This window comes from Quercus robur, chromosome 5 (genome assembly GCF_932294415.1).
Source record: "Quercus robur chromosome 5, dhQueRobu3.1, whole genome shotgun sequence".
Lineage (NCBI taxonomy): Eukaryota > Viridiplantae > Streptophyta > Magnoliopsida > Fagales > Fagaceae > Quercus > Quercus robur.
The window spans coordinates 22,747,312-22,756,028 of NC_065538.1; the positions used below are offsets into that span (position 1 = coordinate 22,747,312).

The 8,717-nt window shown below is 39.8% G+C and overlaps 1 non-coding gene across 1 annotated transcript; it reads left to right on the top strand.

Annotated features, from left to right (window-relative positions):
- Window positions 1–776: 776 nt before the first annotated feature.
- LOC126732024 (small nucleolar RNA Z247) lies at window positions 777–909 on the top strand. The gene has a single exon (XR_007659215.1). It is a non-coding gene; the product is annotated as a small nucleolar RNA Z247 (small nucleolar RNA).
- Window positions 910–8,717: the final 7,808 nt, after the last annotated feature.

The following is an 8,717-nucleotide window of genomic DNA, read 5'->3' on the forward strand; positions in this document are numbered from 1 at the left end:
GTATCAGTTGTAGATAAATATTTCAGTTTTTGATTTGAATTGTAACAGAGTTTTAGATTGAGATATGATAAGATAGGATAGGATAGAGTTATTTATATTTTGAACTTCCTTTGTATTTGAATTTGTATAGTTGTATAACTCTATAAATGATAAGTCCCAAATCAGATTGGATTGAGTTTGCAAATTATATCAGATAACTATTGTCTTTACATGGTATCAGAGCTGTTTGTAACTCACGTTTATTTTTTTTTTTCCTTCATGGCCTCTTCCTCAACGTCCACTACCTCTACCCTAAACACAATGACTACACCTTCTCCCACCACACTCACTCCCATTCATCACCTCATTACCATCAAATTAACCCGTGAGAACTACCTATTATGGAAAGCTCAAATTGTTCCATATCTCAAGAGGCAACATCTCTATGGCTATCTCGATGTAAGCACTCCTGCTCCACCTCAATCGCTCACTATTGAAGCCAATGGAGACGTACAAGTCATCCAAAATCAGGACTTCAGTCACTAGTATTTATAAGACCATATGATCCTCAGTGCCATAATATCCTCCCTCTCTGAGCGTATTCTGGCTCATGTGGTCAAATTCAACACATCAAGGGATGTGTGGCAAGCCTTAGAGAAAATGTTTACCTCTCAGTCAAGGGATCAAACAATACAAATCCACTATCAGCTCACCACTCTGAAGAAGGCAATTCCTCAATTGTTGATTATTTTCACTAGTTTATAACACTGGTTGATACACTTGCTGCTACTGCTCATGCCTTGAACGATTTTGAAATCATCTCTTTTCTTCTAGCTGGTCTAGGATCTGAATATGTTTCCTTTGTTACATCTATGACCACATTAGTGGATCCTCTCACTGTTGAAGAATTATATGGGCATCTGTTTCATGAATTGTGGCTTGAACATCAACAACACCAACTGTTGACCTTCAACTTGCCGGAGCAAATTTTGTAGTAGGACGTGGAAACTCCCGTGGTGGTCGTGGCGGTGGCAGTCCTTTTCAATTTGGCCATGGGTCTTCCTCTAGCACTCAGAAAAATTCTCGAGGCTGTGGGCATGGAAATGGTTCTCCAACAAACCGTCCTGTGTGTTAAGTTTGCCACAAACTTGGTTATACGGCTTTGAAGTGCTATCATAGGTTTGGTAATTCTTATTCTGCCAATCCTAGCAGCAACATGCATGCCTTGCTCACTACTCCTCAGATGGTTCCTGATCTCAATTGGTACCCGAATTTTGGAGCCACTCATCATCTCACTGCTGATCTTGCAAACCTGAATGTGAAGGTTGATGAGTATCATGGTCCTGATCAAATTCGCATTGGCAATGGTTTTGGTCTGACTATAAAACACATTGGTTCTACTCATTTATCTACTCCAACTTCATCCTTTCTTTTAAATGATGTTTTACATTTTCCTCATTTTACCAAAAAATTGATTTCTGTTCACAATTTTACTACTGACACACATACAATAATTGAATTTCATCCTACTCATTTCTTCGTGAAGGATCGCACAATGGTGAAGGTTCTGCTACATGGGCTGAGTAAAGGTGGATTGTATCTGTTTCCTCTTGCTTTCAATAAAATTCCTTCGTCGTCTTCTGCCTTTGTTGGTGAACGTACTTCTCCAAATCAATGGCATTCACGTTTGGGACATCCTGCTTTTAGAGTAGTTCGTCATGTTCTTTCTAGGTTTAGCTTGCCTTTTAGTTCAAATAAAACTGTTCACTCTTGTTCTGCTTATTTCAGTTCTAAGAGTAAACAACTTCCTTTTGCTTTATCATGTACTCAAGTTAATTCTCCCTTGGAATTAATTTTTACTGATGTTTGGGGTCCTTCTCCTATTTGTTCTAAATTTGGTTCTAAATATTATGTTTCTTTTATGGGTGCTTACAGTTGCTATACTTGGCTCTATCCCATGACAAATAAAAGTGATGTTCTCTCTATTTTTATTGAATGGCAAAAATATGTTGAACGATATTTTAATACCACAATTAAAATGGTTCAATCTAATTGGGGTGGAGAATATCGCTCTCTAAATAATTTTTTGCAAAATTGTGGCATCACTCACCGTGTTTCTTATCCTCACACCAATCAACAAAATGGTGTTGTTGAGCGTAAGCATCGTCATGTTGTCTAGCTTTACTGTATCATGCCAAGGTTCCACTTCAATATTGGGATGAAGCTTTTCAAATAGCGTGTTATTTAATTAACCGTCTTCCAACCTCCATTCTAAACAATCAATCTCCTTTTGAAAAACTTTTTCACCAAGCCCCTGATTATAATTTCTTACGTGAGTTTGGTTGTTCTTGTTGGCCAAATTTGAGACCCTACAACTCCCATAAGCTTCAACCATGTTCTATTCCATGTGTTTTTCTTGGTTACAGCTTGCTTCATAAGGGCTATAAATGTTTGCATCTCTCTTCAAATCGTGTTTATATATCTCGTGATGTTATTTTTGATGAAACACACTTCCCTTTTACAGTCAGTTATGTTGCCTCTCAATTAAATTCCATGACATCAGGTGCAAATTCATCTCAAGTATAACCTACCAGCTTGTGGACAGCATTGCCTACCCGTGTTGGGCCTCAATTTTCTCATACACCCCTTTCTTAAGCTTCGGCCCATTCTCCACTTGCTCCGACTGTAACTCTCGACCCAACAGGTGCAGCCCAGCCCACCTCTTGCCCTATAACTACATCTGATTAGGTACACGCCTCATCACAGATTCATGCCTCTTCACAGAGTCATGTTGAGTCTTCTATTTCGGATCTCCCTTCGCTTAGTCAGCCCTCTACCACTTCACACCCAGATTTGTCTTCTCATCCTATGACTGCTTGCTGCAGGAATCACATCTCCAAGCCTAAGTCCTTCACTGATGGGACTGTGAGATATCCTTTGCCTCATGCTCTCCTTGTAGATGGTGTTAATGTGAATGTCTCGGCTGAACCAACTTGCTACACCTCGGCAATGAAGGATCCTAAATGGTGTGCTGTAATGAATCTTGAATTTGATGCATTACTTAAGAATCAGACTTGGGATCTTGTTCCTTCTCATCTTGCTCGGAATATTGTTGGCTATAAGTGGCTGTTTCAGATTAAAAGGCTTGTCGATGGCTCAATTGAACGATACAAAGCCTGTCTCATTGCCAAGGGCTTCCATCAAGTTCTTGGTGTCGATTATGGTGAGACTTTCAGTCCTGTGATCAAACCCACTATAGTATGCATAGTCTTGTCTCTTGCTGTGTCTAAAGGTTGGGTTTTATGTCAATTTGATGTTCAAATTGCATTTTTACATGGCAATCTGTATGAGGATGTTTACATGTCTCAACCTCTGGGGTTTTCTCATCCTCAATTCCCTAATCATGTCTGCAAATTGAAAAAGGCGCTTTATGGGTTAAAGCAATCTCCTTGGGCGTGGTTTTCTTACCTCAGTTCTCGGTTACTTGCATTGGGTTTTCATGGTTCACAGTCTGATTCCTCTTTGTTTATTTATCATAGTGCTGTTGTCACTATTTATTTTCTAATATATGTGGATGATATAATTGTTACTGCATCTCAACCTTCAGCCATTGATGCTTTGCTTCGTCACTTGCAACTTGATTTTGCCATTAAAGATTTTGGCAATTTGAATTTCTTTCTTGGTGTTGAAGTCTTGCCTATTTTTAATGGATTGTTGTTATCTTAGAAACAATATATTATGGATCTTTTAGGCAAAACAAAGATGCTAGAAGCAAAGCCCCTTAGTTCTTCATTGGCTTCCTCCACTAACTTCTTTGCCTTTGAAGGGGATCATCTCCCTGATGCTACCTTATATAGAAGAACTGTTGGAGCCTTGCAATACTTGTCTCTCACTCGCCCTGACATTAATTTCATTGTCAACAAACTTTCTCAGTTTATGCATCATCCAACTACCATTCACTGGCAAGCTATCAAGCGACTTCTACATTACCTCAAGCAAACCATTCACTTTGGTTTACAGTTGAAGCGATAAAAATCTCTCTCTCTTCAGGTTTTCTCTGATGTGGATTAGGTTGGATGTTGCGATGATTGACGTTCAACTAGGGGCTTTTGTGTATTTCTTGGTGACAATCTCATTTCTTGAGGCTGCAAAAAGCAAAAGACCGTTGCTTGGTCTAGTATAGAGGCAGAATATAAAGCTATTGCTAATGCTACTGCAAAAACTAAGTGGCTGTGCGCTCTTCTTTTTGAGCTTGGTGCCCCTGTTACTTGCTCTCCAGTGCTATGGTGTGACAACATTGGTGCCACTTATTTGTCGTCAAATTTGGTTTTCCATGCACGTACAAAGCATGTTGAGATTGATTTCCATTTTGTTCGAGATATGGCTGGTGATGGTTCTCTTGTGGTTCACTTTTTTGTCTAGCAAAGATTAGTTAGCTGATATTTTTACAAAGCCTCTTTCTTCTTCTTGGTTTGCTATGCTTCGGACCAATCTCAAAGTTCTTCCAGAACAGTTGAGCTTGCGGGGGAGTGTTAAGGATAAGGTTGCCAGCCCAAAAAAATGGTGCTGTGTAGCTATGATGTAGTTGCATAAATTCAAATTTAAATCAAATTCGTGTAGCAGCTGTAGATAGACATTTCAATTTTTGATTTGAATTGTAACAGAGTTTTAGATTGAGATATGATAAGATAGGATAGGGTAGAGTTATAAAATACACAAGTATGGAGATACCAACCCAAGATAGGGTAGAGTTATTTTAGTTTTTATAAAACACACACCAACCCAAGAAATGCCACCAGCAACCCACTGGTTCTCGACCAATTGATAGGAGATGACATTGATAATACAAGTATGGAGATACCATTTGAAAACTATTGATATAAACTATCCAATAGACATTACATTCATTAAATAAATAAGCTGTAATCATAAGTAATATTTGTGGGAACGCAAGGCCTAATATATATTGGGCTTTGGGTTTTGTCCGAGGAGGCACAGTGATTTGAGAATAGATTAATAGTGAGGAAGAAGTAAGACTTTGAACTTCACGAGCAAGCTATGACTGTAAAGGCTAGGAGAGGTAGGTCGAGGAGGAGTATCTCCTCAGATAAACGAAGAAGGGGTCAGAAAGTGTGTTCTGTCATCTAGAATGATGTTCCAGGAAGTTCTGTTGATAAGAATATGCACTGCGAACGTACAGGACAAATGGGAGCTAAGAAATATCTAAGAAAAAGTTGCTACCACCGCATTGAATGCTCTGCAGCTAACTCTCTGGCCGCATTTATGTGGAGAAGACCCATGAATAGTGCTGCCTTGGTCGCCACAATTCATAGAGGGCCTGTAAGGGTGTTCGATGGGACAAGCACTCAAGTAGTGGCTTGGACAATCGACAAGTGGAAGGCCAAGATCATTCAAAGGGAGATATATAATGTAAGAGACCCCTGAGGAAAGAGGGATCGAAAAATATAAAGAGAAACACTATAGTAATCAAGAACTGGACTTGTAATTAAACTTGAGAATCAATATATAAGAACTGATCTCCTCGGACTGTGCCGAGGACAGTTTTCTTTAGATTAAACTAGTCAATCTTTATTTTCTTGTCATTTGAATCCACTTTGCTTGTTGTTTGATTCATTAAAGTCCAGTTTTCCAATTCACTCTCTGCAAATTTATTGTATTGGGCTTTTTGGGCCTAAGTTCATTTATCTTCTGGGCTAGGGACTCAAATTGCGTTCTTACAATATTGTATAACTAAAAGAAAAGAAATGGACATATGAAAAAATGACTTACAAATTCAAACATATATTCATAGGGAATTGCATTTAAAAAAAATAAAAATTGAAAATGACTCATTTCTAATGATACACCAACAACCAAAGGGTTTGCTATAAAACCCCATTTTGGTGAACAATTCATAACCCAAATGCATAATTTATGTAGTAACCCACCAACAATTCAACCCACCAACCAAAAAAAAAAAAAAAGAACTCTTAGGGGGTGTTTGGTGAGTGTTTCTAAACAACAATTTTCAGTTTTTAAACACTCTTCTTTTTTTGTTTCGTTACTTTTACTATGGATGCAGCCATGGAGGAACTTTGGAAACACTTCAAGTTGTCTAATGAGGAAAAAGGAATAATGGCTGTGAAATCTCATGAAGTTGCTGTCTCTAAACAACAGGCTCAGTTTAGCATCTTGTTTAAGTTGCAAACTACCAAAGACTTCAATAAGGAAGCCTTCAAATCTACTTGTTTAAGTCTTTGGCGATGTTCTTGGGGAGTAACCATAAAAGAGGTGGGTCAGAATTTATTTTTAGCTATCTTTGGCTCAGAGGAACATGTGAGGGAGATCATTGATAAGAGTCCATGGTCATTTGATAAAAGACTAATTTTGATGAAACGTTTCTACGGTGATATTAGCCCAGCTAATGTTAGTTTTACTCATTCTCCTTTCTAGATTCGTATTTTTAATATTCCAATTAAAAGTATGAATAAGGATGTTGGTGCTCATATTGCTAATGAGATGGTGAACTTATTACGGTAGATGCTCCAAAAAGTGGTTTAGCTTGGGGACCTTTTCTTCAAATTAGAGTAAGTATTGATACAACTAAGCCTCTCATGCCTGGTAAAATGATTCAGATTGAGAACCTCGATGCAGGATGAGTTGTTTTTAAATATGAAAGACTTCCTATTTTTTGTTATTGTAGTGGTATTCTTGGTCATCAAGATCGTGAGTGTCCTCAGTTGAAAACGGGATGTTTTTCCTCTGATGAAGATGAATTTCAGTTTGGACCTTGGCTTCGCTCTATTACTTTAAGGGGTGGACGTAAAAGAGAGTTAGGTATTCCTCATTCAGAGGCATGAGACAAGGATGATGATGATGAACCGGAGGATTCTTTACATATTGGAAGGCTGCTGAAGGAGCTTCCTATGGTTCATTCGGTGGTTACTCCAAGAAGCAATACAGCTATTTCAGCGAAGGCAAATATTTGCTCTTCTATTACTCGGGAAAATTCAAATGTTCGAAAGGACATAGCTTATCCGAATTTAGTGTTGGATTCAATCCAAAATCAAATTTGATTATTCAAGATCAAATTTTGGATTTGGACCAATCCAAGATCTCGCCCACTAAGGTAATTCCCTCTTTAAATCCGGATGTTGAAGATAGAGATAAGGAGGATCCGTTGAGTTTTCAAACACTTAGTGATAAGTGATGATACCGAAAATAATACCACCAGTGAGTCACACGTTCCTCGCACGTCGCAAATGGCACCTGCACAACAAAAAGGAAGAACCTAGCAGAGAGTACCGGTGTGGTATCAACCAAACACCCTCCGAAGGTTAAGTCAGAACTATTCTCGCTGCTCTAGAGTGCTAGAGAGGGTAAATTATGCGTACCTTGGGTTGTGAGGGTGCTTGGGTTTTTATAGTAGCGAGGGTTGCCCCTCTTTTCCTTGGAGTGGAAGTCTTTTCCTTATAGGAGTCCTCTTGAGCGTATTTTACGGGATCTTTTCCTTATAAGGATCCCTTGAATATTATCTAGCGTGGGAAGCAAGACAATTCCTTATACGTAACGTGGGTAGCAAGTAAACTTATGCTCGGTCCGTCAGCTTCAATTTACTTCCTTCAGCTTTTTGGGCGTCGGTCTAGTAGTGCCGTCAGCCTTGGAGCCAACTGACCTATGACCGTCAGCTATAACATCCTTCGTCTGCTATGTCCGAAGGATTGCACTAAACCCGTCAGCTTTATGTTCCGCGTGGCTAGACTCATCTTTTATCCTCATAAGCTGCCCCCTACTCTACGTGCTCGACGCCTCACACCGTCAGCATGTGGAGTTTATGACTTAACCATCTTTTTGTTCTCAGAGACGAGAAAACCAATTATGAATGACTCCTCGAGCCGCGAGCTATTAGATGCAAGGACACGTGGCGCGCTTTCGTTGGCCTCGTTTCTGGGCACGGGTGTCGCCTCGCCTTCTGTGCATTTGCCCTCTTATATATATATATCATGTCCCTTGTCTTATTTCTCTATTTCAACCTCGCTGACTTTTCTAGAGAGAACCCGTCGCCCTTACTTCCGATTTGATCCGTCAGCTGTTATCAACACCGTCACTTCCAAGGTTGTTTCATCCATTCAAGACCTGTTTTACCTGTAAGTTCTTCTTCCCTTTTTCTTTGCTTTTTTACTTCTGCCTGAAATTTTTTTTTATTGAGGACGTCAGTCTAGGCACTTAGAGTGGATCCGTCACTTGTAGGTAGTCAGATGTCAAGTAACGCGTCGAGTGATCAGTCGTTAGTCCGCGATGGAGCGGGCTATGACGAATTTTTTGGCTCAGGTCAAGAGTCCGACGGATTTTCTGAGTCGTCAGGAAAAGAAACGTTAGCCCAATCCCCTAGTATTGACGTAGAAGACCATGTTGAGGGAGTTAGGGAGAAAGTGTTAAGTGAGGTTGAGGTTGAGGGGGGAGACGAGGAGATTGTTTGTGACGGGAATGGGGATGAAGGTGACAAGGAGGTTGATAGTGACGGGAATAGGGATGAAGGTGACGAAGAGTCCTGTGAAGGAACTTCAGGGAGTTCTGGAGGTAACCGTCCCTTCATTCTTCCGGAGGAGTGGGCCGTCAATAAATTCCTTCCAAAGATGAGCAACAGAGTTTTTAATGAGTTACGTACCCGTTTCCAAATCCCAGATCACATTCCTATCCGTCTTCCTAGAAAAAACGAGAGGTGTTATACAGGGAGG